Source organism: Coenobita brevimanus, chromosome 101 (genome assembly GCF_032717465.1).
Source record: "Coenobita brevimanus isolate Jiangsu-jjx chromosome 101, ASM3271746v2, whole genome shotgun sequence".
NCBI lineage: Eukaryota > Metazoa > Arthropoda > Malacostraca > Decapoda > Coenobitidae > Coenobita > Coenobita brevimanus.
The window spans coordinates 38693483-38707508 of NC_137054.1; the positions used below are offsets into that span (position 1 = coordinate 38693483).

Sequence of the window (14026 nt, forward strand, 5' to 3'; positions counted from 1 at the left end):
ATTCACTCTTACCTGGGTGTGAGCACCCACATACATAGCCATAACCATCCTAACCAGCCACTCCTCCAAGCCAAGCTTTCTCATTGCCCACTTCACCACCTCTCTAGGGACTTTGTCAAAGGCCTTTTCCAAATCAACAATAACAAAATAAAGATCCCTTCTCCTACCAATATATTTTTCCTGAAGCTGTCGAACAGTGAGTATGACATCAGTGGTCCCCCTACCTGGCATAAACCCAAACTGCATCTCATCAATATTCACTCTTTCTCTAATCGTACCTTCTAAAACTCTCTCCATTACCTTCATTATCTGATCTAAAAGCTTTATACCTCTATAATTTCCTCTTTCCAGGGCATCACCCATCCCTTTATACACATTTACAGTTACACTCTTCAGTCAATCATCTGGGACAACACACTCATAAATAATCCTATTTATCAAGTCAGTGACTAACTTCACCCCTATATCGCCTCAGGCCTTATTTCGGCATTCAACCCAGACACACCTGCTGCCTTCCCCACCTTCATCCTGCCTATTGCCTCAGTCACAGTAGCAGCATCAATCAAAGGCCAAGGGCCAGACACTGGATCTGCTGGCTCTAAACCTTCTCTGTCCCAGTCAAACTCCTCATTCAACAACCGGTTATAATGCTCTCTCCATGCATCTTTAATATCCTCACTGTTCACCACTACCCTTCCTTCATCATTCCTCACACACTGCTCACCTATATTATCCCGACTATCCCTCTTCATCTGATTTGCCACCTTAAATATCATATTCTTTCTTTCCCCATGGTTTAGGTTATCAAGTAAAAGTCTCTGTGACTCAGACTTTGCCCTGTATACCTCTCTTCTAGCCCTATGCTTGGTAGCCAAATATTCCTCTTTGCTACCACCCTTCTTCCATTCCTGGAAAAGCCGTCTTTTCTCCTTAACTGCAGCTTCTACACCCTCATCCCACCACCAAGTTACTTTATGTCTTGGTGGTTCTCTTGTCCAACCGCATGTTACATCAGTAACTCTCAAGATATTGTTCTTGAGGGCTCTGTACTGTTCATTAACGCCTCTGTCTACAGCTCCCTGTTCAGCCACTACTCTCCTCAACTAACTATAGAAGGCATCCCTGGTTACTTAGTTTTTCAGCTTCCATATTTTCGTCCTAGTTACATAAGTTCTGTTTTTCATCACTCATTCTTTAAGCACCATATCACAAATCACTAGTTTGTACTGCTGCACACACTCCTCACTTCCTATAACTTTAACATCCCTCACTAACCTCCTATTGGCCCTCCTAACCAGAAAATAATCTATCTGACTGCTTTTCCCCCCAGACTCATACGTAATTAACCTACTGTCTCTTTTCCTAAAATATGTGTTGCACACAATCATTTCCGTTGCCTCCCCAAACTCAAGTATCCTTTCCCCTTCTGCATTTCTTATACCATATGCACATCCCCCATGCACTCCTTCATAACCTTGTGCTGCTTCACCTACATATCCATTTAAGTCCCCTTCCAAAACCACTATCTCATCATCCTGCATACCACCCACTACACGTATTAAATCATCCCAAAATCTATCTTTCTCTGCTTCATCCAATCCTGGCTGTGGAGCATATGCCGATATAATCGCAGCAATCCTTCTATCTCTATCTGTCTATCTATTGCCAGACGCCTCAATCCCGTTTGGTGTGGCCACAAACAAATCACCTCCACGTCGCCCTGTCCCCTGCCATTTCACTGCCCTGCTCCCAACTCACACCCCCCTCTCTCATATACCTCTCCACCCCATCCCTCCATCTCATCCTCGGCCTCCCCCTCCCTCTTCCCCCCTCCACCTCACTCACATACACTCTCTTCGTCAGTCTTTCACCCTCCATCCTCTCCACCTCACTCACATACACTCTCTTCGTCAGTCTTTCACCCTCCATCCTCTCCACATTGCCAAACCACCTCAGTGTGTTCCTCATAACGCTTCCTATCACATCCAAATCCACACCACAACGCTCCTTTATATCCCCATTTGTCAGCCTGTCTCTCCATGTGACTCCACAGGCTCCTCTTAATTAACTCATTTCCACTGCACTCACTCTTGACTTGTGTCCTTCCAACAACGTCCAAGCTTCACTTCCGTACGTTAGAGTTGGTATCACAATACTGTCATGTAGTAACTTTTTCACTTCCATGCTCACTTCCCTGTTTCTTATCACTGCTTTCAAAGAACCAGCAACCTTTCTTCCCTGCTGTTCTCTTTCATGCACTTCACCCTCCAAACCTCCATCCTTACTCATCACACTACCCAAGTATTTAAACATACTCACATTTTCCAATTCCTCACCATCCAACCTCGCTGTACATCCACTGACTTCACCTCTCTCAAAGACCATCACTTTACTCTTCCCTACATTCACCTTTAGATTCCGTTTCTTACACACTCTCCCAAACTCATCCTCCAAGCCTTGGAGTTCCCCTTCGTCCTCACTCAACAACACAGTATCATCTGCAAACAACAGTACAGGGAGTTTCCAAACACTATCCTCTCTCACCAGGGCCACTCCAACATCCACTACCCTACCTTGTACCTCTTTTATTATCCCATCCATGTACAGATTGAACAACCATGGAGACATGACACATCCCTGTTTCAACCCAACTTTCAAAGAGAAAAATTCACTTAGTTCACCATCCACACGCACTGCAGCCTTCGCACCATCGTACATACTCTTCACAGCATTCAACAACTTCCGATCTACTCCATATATTCTTAACACTTTCCACAATCCTTCTCTATCCACCCTGTCATATGCTTTCTCCAAATCCATGAAAGCCGCATACAACTTCATTCCCTTCCCTAGAAACTTTTCCACTAAAGGTCTAAGAATGAATATCTGATCTCCTCTTCCCTTCCTAAAGCCTCCCTGTTCTTCTCCAACTAATTTCTCTGTTCTTTCTCTAACTTTGTCAATAAGTATCCTACCATACACTTTTCCTATTATTCTAAGAAGACAAATGCCCCTATGATTACCACACACTTCTTTTTCCCCTTTTCCACTTGTATATATTATTAGTGAAGAATAAATGATAGCTTTATGAATTTGGTAATGAAAGTTGAGGAGATTGGTAATGTGACCGTTGTGATCTGGCAACTCTGTTACCCCGCCATCATCAACAGTCACAGCTTAACTCCGATCGAGAGCAGATGCTCATAGCAGTGCAAGCCACAGGTGCTTGTTTTTTGTGAATAAACAGTGAATAAACTGCAATACCTCACCACTAGAACACACAGGAATTTACAGTGTTGTGCAGTATTAAGAAATAAGAATTTAGAGTGCAGAGGATTAACTGTGGACTGCAAATTGGCGGTTCAAACCAGTCCAGGAGCCAGGACTTGTAAGTACCCAGGATGTTTAATATTGGATAAACTCACCTCTAAAACCTCATTTTATGGTTCTTTTGCATTTATTTCAGTCTTCTATGTCCCTTATTAGTGTGATTTGGGTCTTAAATAGGTGCAATGCATGTCCAGAGGGAGTTGTATAGGTGTTTCTCTGAGTTAAGGTCCATAAGTACAAGTCCATAAGCTGGGGCCCAATATCCGGATAGGACCACTGTCCGGACCTGCCTATGGCCCTGTTACGTTGGATATTGGAGGGATTACTGTATTAGGCAAAATTGACCCCGAAGGAGACAAGTGGGTAAAAGAAACTGAGGAAGTAATGAGGATAGGGCCTTATAAGAAAGGGAAAACAAGACCAATGAGAGTCAAGTTGACATGAGAAAGTTTAGTAAATGATATACTCAAAATGGCCTGGAAATTAAGCAGAGAGGCAGGGGTGGAAAGTATTATAATAAGAAAAGATTTAAATGAAGAAGAAAGAGAAGTTTTAAAATCATTGAAGGATCAAGTAAAGGAAAAAAATGATAAGAGGACAGAGGAAGAATGTAATACTTTTTTTTGGAGAGTAATGGATATGAAAGTAAGGAAGTGGTATGTAAGGAAATAGAAGCGAAGGAAACTAAAGGGGATAGCTATGAAAGATCAGAAATTGAGGAAGTGGTACTGATGGAGAGAAGAGGGTATAAAAAACATCAAAAATAATTTAAAGGTGATATACACTAATTTTGATGGTTTAATATTGGCAAAGCTTGAAATTAATGATTTCTTGAGAGAATATGAACCTGGTGTCATGTGCTTTGTAGAGACAAAATTAAGAGAGGATATTGATGCTTATTTGGGAGACTGTAAATACAATCTGTGGAGAAGAGACCGAAAAGAAGAAACGGGAGGAGGAGTGATGATAGCTGTGAAGAACAACATAAATATAGATACCATGGAAATGGGAGAAGGCAGGGCTGAAGTGATATATATGAAATTAGAAACTGGAGAGAATGTTAAGAGAGATATGGCGTTAGTGCATGTTCCCCCTAAGACGAGAGCATGGAATGATGATGAATACCAGATGTTGTCAGATATGGCTAGTTATTTACAAAAAACAATTGAGAAAAGTAACAATATAATTTTGATGGGTGACTTTAACTGTAAAGAGGTGAATTGGGAGGAATGGGACTCAGGAGGCAGCGAGAATTTGTGGGGCACTATATTTCATTCATTCATTGCCAGACGCCATGTATCCCAAACGGGGTGGCCAAGGGCTCAGAGTTAATTGCTTTACAGGGGGGGGCACTAATCCTCCACCAACCCCACTTGACACGTAGGGAGAACGTTATGCCAACAGCATCTGGTGTTCCCAGGCTGTCACCCATCCAAGTACTAACCAGACCCAACGTTGCTTAACTTCGCTGATTGGACGGGAAGCGGTGTACTCAACATGGTATGGCCGTTATCAAATATAATAATGAATAATGTGATGACGCATTGGGTCAAAGAAGAGACACGGTTCCGAGGTTAGGAAACACCAGCAAGGTTAGATTTACTGTTTACCAAAGAACCCGATGTAATAGAATCATTGAAATATTTCTGTCCTATAGGAAAAAGTGATCATGTGGTCATTGTATTCCAGATGATAACAGGGAACGTCGAGCTGAGAGACGAGCTTCATAGACAGGGAAGATACAACTTTGGGAAAGCTAATTTCACAGGACTGAGAAAATTTTTTGAAAATGCAGATTGGAGAAAATTCAGAGAAATAAGAGAGATACAAAAGAAGTGGGATATCTTTCTAGACCTCTATAATTTGGGAGTGGAAAAATTTGTACCAAGAGTAAGAGGGAAAGAAAACAGGAAAAAGGACTGGTTTAATAAAAGGTGTATGATAGCAAAAAAAGAGAGAGAGAAGGCGTGGAACAACTGGAGAAAGAGGGGCAACACCAGAACAAAGGAAGAATATAAAAGAACAAGAAATGAATACACAAGAATACGTAGAGAAGAAGAAAGGAATTTTGAAAAAAATATAAGAGACAAATGGAAGGATGAACCCAAACTGTTTTATAGATTTGTTAATGACAAATTGAAACAAAGGGAAGGAATCACCAAATTGAAAGTAGAAGGAGAGGTCTATAAAGATGCAGCAGTGCAAGCTGAAATAATGAACAAATGTTTCCAATCAGTTTTCACTAATGAAAAAGAGTTTGTGGAAGGGGAGGGAGTGACTAGAAATGTACCAGTGATAAAAGATATAAAAGTGGAGGTACAGGAAGTGTACAAATTATTGGAAACCCAAGATGTAAGGAAAGCCCCAGGACCTGATGGAATTTCTAATTGGGTACTGAAGGAAGGCAGAGAACAACTGGCATATAAAATTCAGAGTTTAATCATGTGTTCTCTGGAAGAGGGGAAACTGCCAAATGAATGGAAGAGGGCAAATGTGGTACCAATTTATAAGGGAGGAAACAGGGAAGAACCCTTGAATTATAGACCAGTGTCTCTAACCAGCATGGTCGCAAAATTGTGCGAGAGAATCCTGAAAGACAGATGGATAAAATATCGAGAAGAGATGAATATTTTGGCTGAATGTCAGTTTGGATTTAGAAGTGGAAGGTCATGTGTTTCTAACTTGTTGAGCTTTTACTCAAGAGCGATTGACGTGGTACAGGAGAGAGATGGTTGGGTGGATTGTGTGTACTTAGACTTAGAGAAGGCCTTTGACCAGGTACCTCATAAGAGACTAATGTTCGTTTTCGTTTTCGTTTTTAAAGGCTCCAACATGCTTGCATGTGTCGGCCTTGGTCACCTAATGGCGGCTCTCCATGCTGCACGATCCATTGCAGCCTCCCTGTTCAGTCCCTTAACCCTAAGGTCACACTTAATGACCTCGTCCCATGTCTTTCTCGGTCTACCCCTCATAACCCCACCCCCAATATTAACACTTCTCACCTTCCTCACCCAACTATCATCCCCCATCCTCTCCACATGTCCAAACCACCTCAATCTACCTCTCCTCATCACAACACCAATACACTCCAGTCCCATCCTACCTCTCAACTCTTCCATTGTAAACCCAGCCCCTCCAGGCCCTGGACGCAGGGACGCATTGCTCATCCACCTAATCATTGTCATTTCTGTACGTCTGAGCCGGCGAATGTCTTCCTCCTTCACTGCCCAGGTCTCACTGCCATACAGCATTACACTCCTAACACACGCTGCATACAAAGACCCCTTAGCACGTAGGGAGAGCCCCCTCAATGTCAGGAGAGGCAAGAGCTCCCTGAACTTCTTCCAACCACTTCTCACCCTAGCCACAGAGCTAGCTCCAGCCCCACCTCCAGCACACAACATGTCTCCCAAATAACAAAACTCTTCCACACACTCAAGAGACTCACCAGCAAGTTCAATTCTTTCACGTCTGACGATCTCCACCTGCTCACCCCGGCACGCCGTACACATAAAATCAGCATCATCTCGCAGTCTACCTCTGATACCACTACATCTCTTATGCACCCATTTATCACACACACCGCACAAGATGGAATTACTTCCCACGCCCTTGTGGCAAACTGCACATGGCCACTCTCCCTCGTCTTTGACAGTACCGCCACCAACCCTAGATATCATCACTTTTGTTTTATCTGCATTTACCCTTAAACCCTTTTGCCCCATACCATCTCTCCACTTCCTAAACCTTTCCTCCGCCTCCCTTTCATTCTCTGCAATCAACACCAAATCATCAGCATACAACAACTCCCACGGGAGTCCGTTTCCAAAGTCACGTGAAAGGGCTTCAAGTACCATGATAAACAACATGGGACTCAAGACTGACCCCTGATGCACACCAACATTCACGGAAAACTCATCACTCAAATCTCCATTCACTCTCACCTGGGTGTGAGCACCCACATACATGGCCATAACCACCCTAACCAGCCACTCCTCCAAGCCAAGCTTTCTCATTGCCCACTTCACCACCTCTCTAGGGACTCTGTCAAAGGCCTTTTCCAAATCAACAAAAACAAAATAAAGATCCCTTCTCCTACCAATATATTTTTCCTGAAGCTGTCGAACAATGAATATGGCATCAGTGGTCCCCCTACCTGGCATAAACCCAAACTGCATCTCATCAATATTCACTCTTTCTCTAATCATACCTTCTAAAACTCTCTCCATTACCTTCATTATCTGATCTAAAAGCTTTATACCTCTATAATTCCCTCTTTCCAGGGCATCACCCTTCCCTTTATACACATTTACAATTACACTCTTCAGCCAATCATCTGGGACAACACACTCATAAATAATCCTATTTATCAGGTCAGTGACTAAACTCACCCCTATATCGCCTGAGGCCCTCAACATTTCGGCAATGTTGAAACTAGAATATATAGGAGGACTGAGGGGGAAACTCCTGGAATGAATGAGAGACTTTTTGAGAGACAGACAAATGAGGACAGTAATAAAGGATAGGATGTCTGGATGGAGGGAAGTAACAAGTGGAGTCCCCAAGGCTCGGTGTTGGCGCCAGTAATGTTTCTGATGTACGTAAATGATATGGTAGATGGAGTGAACAGTTATGCAAGTCTGTTTGCTGATGATGTAAAAATCTTGTGGAAGGTAGAGGTTGAGGAGGATTGTAAAATGCTGCAGGAGGATCTGGATAGGATACATGATTGGAGCTGGACGTGGGATATGAAATTTAATGTAAAGAAATGTAAAATATTGGAAATGGGTAAAAGTACCAGGAGGCCATCAGTGACTTATTTGTTGGGTAATGAATGAATCACTAAAATGAGAGAAGAGAATGATTTGGGAGTGCTGGTCCATGACAGTTTGTCACCTGAAAAACACATTAACAAGGCAGTTAGAGAGACGCATAAACTCATGACTAATATAAGAGTAGCCTTTCACTATATGGATTAGGAGATGTTGAAAAAATTGATAGTGGCCATGATTCGCCCCAGGTTAAAATATGCAGCAGTAGTGTGGTCCCCACACAATAAAAAAGATATAAACAAGATTGAGAGAATACAAAGAACAGCAACCAAAATGGTCCCCAGTCTGGCAGATCTGTCATACAGAGAGAGGCTGGAAAAGCTGGATTTGCCTTCCTTTGAAGAAAGGAGAAAGAGAGAAGACATGATTGCAGTGTTCAGGACCATGGTGGGAGTAGATAAAATTGACAAAGAATATCTGTTTTTATGGGATAAGAGAGAAACAAGAGGACACGGAATGAAACTGAAGCAACCAAGCTGCTTGAAGGATATCAAGAAATATAGATTTTCTTATAGATGTATAGGCTTGCAGAATAGCCTGGACAAAGAGATTGTCCAATCTAAAAACTTAAATGAGTTTAAAGCTAAATTTGACTTACTGAGAAACAGAGGCATGACCCCACAAGTGTAGCTCATTTCCTGTATATCACATTTAGGTAAATACAATTAGGTAAATACACACACACACAGTACAAAACTCCTCGCCTCCAAACCCATCTGGTCCTGTAGGAAGAGCATCGCCACTGGAGAAGTAAGTGATTTGTCTTTTTTTATTTATCTATATACTGTACCTATCTTTATGTCAGTATATTTACACATACATAGATATTGTTATTTACAGCAACACAAATGACAGGGAAATAAGTACAGCTTCAGTTTCAGTTGCTAGCAACAGGTGTAGTGTTCATGTGTGGTTTGTGAGAGGACTAAAAAATAAACCAGATGTAATTTTTCAATAGTAATTGGAATAAAACCAAAAAAAAGCATACCTAGGAAGCATAAATATGTTTTTGCGCTATGGGAAAATAACGTGACCGCAGCTGATGGCAGTTCAGTGCATGGGTGGGTACACCATAGTTTTTTGCATTTTTCTAAAAAATTATGAGGCATAGAAGAACCATCCTGATTTCAAATGAAACCTCATGAAATTCTGCATTAGATGATGAAATAAAAACATAACACTGCCAAGAAAAGTTTCTCGCTAAAGCTCCCCAAATAAAAACTCTGTTAACCTTCAGAAATTTGATTTACTTTTTCACTTATTTCTCGAAAACCATACCTCGTATCAAAATGCCAACAATCCCATTCGACAGCTAATAAAATTCTCTTTCAAATGATGTATAACTTGTAGAGATAGATTAGTAAACATTCAAGTTAAGATGTTGGAAAGTGAGATGAATGTTCCCGGATGTTTATTCACACCGCCTTAACGTACGTAGTTTTTGTTTGTTTGTTTGTTTTTGTTTTTTGTTTTTTTCGTGTAGAACAAAAATCGATGAATAGGAATATGTGGGTTTTGTGGCAAAATAAATATGTTTGGGTGGTGAAAATATGCCGAGAATACACCTTTTTGGAGCACGCGGCGGGCAGCTTGGGGTGGGGAGAAGGCGATGTGTTGTGGACCGCGAAACTAATTGAAACTTACCATGCGCGAAAGGGTTAACCAAAGTACAGGTATAAATTCCTTCTCTGCACACCATCAAAGCCTCACTGCTCTCACCATTTTCATTCACCAGCCTTTAAAAATATTCTTTCTTTTCTTTCCATATATTTCAAAAGTTTATTTCCACTGGTTAGTATTCTTCCATCTTCACACTTCTTTTCACCTTCACTTCAGCATTTTTCCCGATCTTTCCAGAATAGTTTCATGTTTTCAGTAATTATCTTCATTTTTCTGTCAAGATATCATATATCTATCAGTTTTTTTTTTTCTCAGTATTAGTTTCTTTGCATGCTTTAATGTCAGTTTGCTTTCTTCTTCATTTCAATCTCTTTCCTCCATCAACTCTAGCCACTTCTCCCTCTTTTCCTCCACAATTTTTTTCAACCCCTTATCTAGCCATGCCATATAATTCTTTTTATCTGCTGCATCTAGCTCCTCCACATATTCATCAGACAGTTATTTGTTTCATAATGTCTTTATTTTCAGTCCCCCCGCCTCTCTCTCTCTCTCTCTCTCTCTCTCTCTGCATAATCTTCATAACCACTACCATATCATCAGACAGACCTCCCAGTCATCCTCTCATTACTCTCTCTCTCTCTCTCTCTCTCTCTGCTCAGTCTTCCTAACCAGTACTTTACCATCAAGACCTCCCAGTTCTCTCATTACTCTCTCTCTGTCTCTCTCTGATCAGTCTTCCTAACCCAGTATCAGACAGACCTCCCAGTTGTCCTCTCATTTCTCTCTCTCTCTCTCTCTCTGCTCAATCTTCCTAACCTCTACTATATCATCAGACAGACCTCCCAGTCTTCCTCTCATCACTCTTGTATCCAAATACTGTCAAGGATCATTTTCTCCACAAGAATGTAATCAGTCTGGCTGCTTTCGCACTGTCTCCATTCCATCTGTATCCGGTGTATTTGTGTGCATCTCTATACTTAAACTATGAGTTACAAATGCACAAGCTCCATTCCTGACATGCCCTTCAGATCATAAAATTAAAAAGGTTATGTTAACTTTGCCTCCTTTCCTTGAATATTCTGCCTGCTTGCTTAGAATGTTGTGCCTGCTTTTTTTTTTTTTTTTTTTTAATGTTCTGCCGCTTTCTTTTGACAATCTTTAGTATACGCTTGGCAACAAATGACTTTCAGTAGTTCCCGTGATCACTTGGCAGGTTGGTGGTTGTGATAATCCCAAATTTTCCTCATTGCACTGCTGCATTTTGCCATTTGCCCAATACCAAAGGAGTTAAGCAAGTTTCATCTCCAGGGAGACATATTACTTTGTCATGAGTACTTATTTCTCACCAAGCCTGTCACAAATATAATTCAGTCCCTGTCTAAAGCGCATCTTTTCATAATTCTCCATCATTGTATTTATTGAAGGAACCTCTTTATGGTTGAAAATTCCTTGGTTGGCAGATGCAGAGGTCCATTGTTGATGTTTATACCATCGCCAACTCACCTCTCGTGAACACTTTCCGGTTCCTTAACCCGCCGTGTCCCATTGACTTATATATACGTCCACATGTTTTGTCACTTTCAGTCCTGTTGACGTATATAAACGTGCATCAATTGCAAGGTCCCCAATTTGCATAATTTTCAATTTTCGCGCGTGATTTTTGGTATGTGTATACGGGACACCTTCCTCTACAAGATGCCAGGCAGGGACAATGCCTTACCCCACATGACCTCCCCCCCCCCTGCATGCCATTGTTTCGGCAATTCACCTGTTACCAGTGACCTGGCCAGTAAAGACATGTCATGCCACGGTATGAAATTCTGGGCCAGAGTGATTCCCCAATCGATGGCAATGTAGAGGACAATGTTTACATAGCATTAGAGGGAGAAACAGTCAGAAATGACAATCAGGTAATGTCGCCAAAAAAGGTCAGGTATGTTGATGTGTTTGGTGAGTGAAACAATGCTTATATTGCCTATATTACTGTGTGAAAACCAATATACTCTCATACTGCATATAAATTCATACCAAATAAATAAATAAATACCGTTTATGAGTGGTGTGGAATAGTTACCCTCCCATAGAACTCGTTTTCTTTGGAGCCAGCCTTATAGAAAACCCAGTAAGGTAGGGGGTACTGATACCTGTATTGAGTATTTTAAACCTCAGGTGAGCAATTTCTCTATGAATTTTTGATGTTTCTCACCAAAAGCGGAGGTTTGAGCCCCCAAATTTTTTTCCAAAATTGGTAGGGACTGGGGGGAGTCAGTGGTGGAAAGTCGGTCGGGACAGAGCGGGTTAAAGAACTCTCGCACCATGAGACGTTGGTGTGACCAGCTCTGAGCTTTTGTTTACAACCAAACCAGCCTCTCATGATTACAGATTTCTTTACATTACACTCAGTCCTTGAGTAACACGTGGTTGAGTAACATGTTTTTGTTGTAACGCGGTCAGCATAATGAGACAAGACATGTCAACACGCAGAAAAACTCGAGCTCACACAGAAAGTCAGCTGGCATGGCAACTAAATTTGAAAGTCACGCCGATGATGTCACCCTCTAAACTCTGGGTACCTTTCCTGAGCGTATATTTCCATTCTGTATGGGTATTTATCTCAATACCACACCCAGCCACCTCAGCCAAGCAGCCCTAGTGAGATAGGTTAGGTTAAGAAAATTTTGCCTGGGCGAGCATTGTTCCTGGCTCAGGGTTCCTGCTGGTGAGATGAATACGCATACAGAACAGAAATATGCTTCCTGGGCACACTCAAGGCCGAATGGTTAGACAAAATTTATGGGTTTTGCAGTTTGAGGGGACGAAATGGGACGAAGATGTATGCTAATTAGGAAAAAAAAAAAAAAACTCATCCATGTGTTGTAGTTAGAGTTCAGTTCCACATTTTTTGTTCAATTTCATGCTTCCCAACACATTTCAGACCAACTGGGCATATGGTTATCAGTTCTTTCTCATACCTCGCCTAGTTCATACCCACACTCTCAACGGGTTTTGCAGTTTTAAGGGACGAAATGGAACGAAAATGTTTGGTAATTAGAGTAAAAGTTACCCCTTTATCCCCGTGTTCTCGTAAGTTAGCATTCAGTTCCACATTCTTCGTTCGATTTCGTGCTTCCCAACACATTTCCAACTAACTGAGCATACGGTTATCAGTCCTTTCTCACGCCTCACCTAGTTCTATCCCACACTCACAATGGGTTTCACAGTTTTAGGAGACGAAGTGGAACGAAAATGTTTGCTAATTAGAAAAAAAAATACTGTCATCCATGTGATGTCTTAAGCTAGTGTTCAGTTCCACATTTTTCATTTGATTTTATGCTTCCCAACACATTTTGGACCAATTGAGCATTTAGCTATCAAGTCCCTTCTCTCGTCTCACTGACTCTGCGTCACAGTCATATGGGTTTCACAGTTTTAGGGGACGAAACTGAACGGAAATGTTTGCCAATCAGAAAAAAAAAAATTACTTCCATCCTTGTGCTCTCGTAACTTAGTGTTCACTTCTACATTCTTTGCTCTTCTTCCTGGTAGTCTTATATTTTTCGGATTAGGATACTTCTGGGTGGTATATAAATGTTTCATGCTAAATCTGTTTCCCCATTGTTTTTAGCTGTGTTCCACTATGTCAACTCATTTGACTCGTCAGGGTTACAGCGAAAGGGCCCGTCCTAATTGTTTAGCTGCACTTGACCTAACCTAGCTTAACTATACCTAATAATTTTACCAAACCTAACCTAGCATCCAGTTGGGAAGTTGGGAGACGAAAACCACTTTTGAGTACATCAAGACAGTCAAAGGTATGGCTTAAGGAACGTGATGATAAAAAGTGGGTAATTTTTCAGCAGGAAATGGTAATTTACCGCCATGAAAATAGTCAGAACACAGAAAACAAACTGGAGGAATATAAACTGAATTGGTAGGGTCTTTCTACTGCTTTAAGTAAAGCGTACATTTACTTAAATGGCAAAAAAGTATGGCATGAATGAAAGCACCGTCATAACGATTTGGAAGGACCAGGAGAAGATAAAGATCATGCGTAGGAAGTGATGCAAACCTGGCAGCTGTGAAAGTTTATATGTTGTCCTAAAGTTGACTGAGAAGCTTAGGTCTATAGGGCATTTTGTGGAGTGTCAGAGAAATTCTCACTTTTACTCCCCCCCCCCTTTTTTTTTTTTTTTTTTTTTTTTTTTTTTTTTTTTAAATGCTAGGAAGAAGGAACCAAAGGCCAC

At 41.4% G+C, this 14026-nt stretch overlaps 1 protein-coding gene and 1 pseudogene across 1 annotated transcript in view; one reads left to right on the top strand and one right to left on the bottom strand.

The window, feature by feature from the left end:
* The window catches only part of LOC145415010 (protein MON2 homolog), a 1148323-nt gene that overhangs the window by 687589 nt on the left and 446708 nt on the right, over positions 1-14026 (top strand). The gene's annotated exons all lie outside the window — the stretch shown is intronic.
* On the bottom strand, positions 4726-4844 carry LOC145415168 (5S ribosomal RNA; annotated as a pseudogene).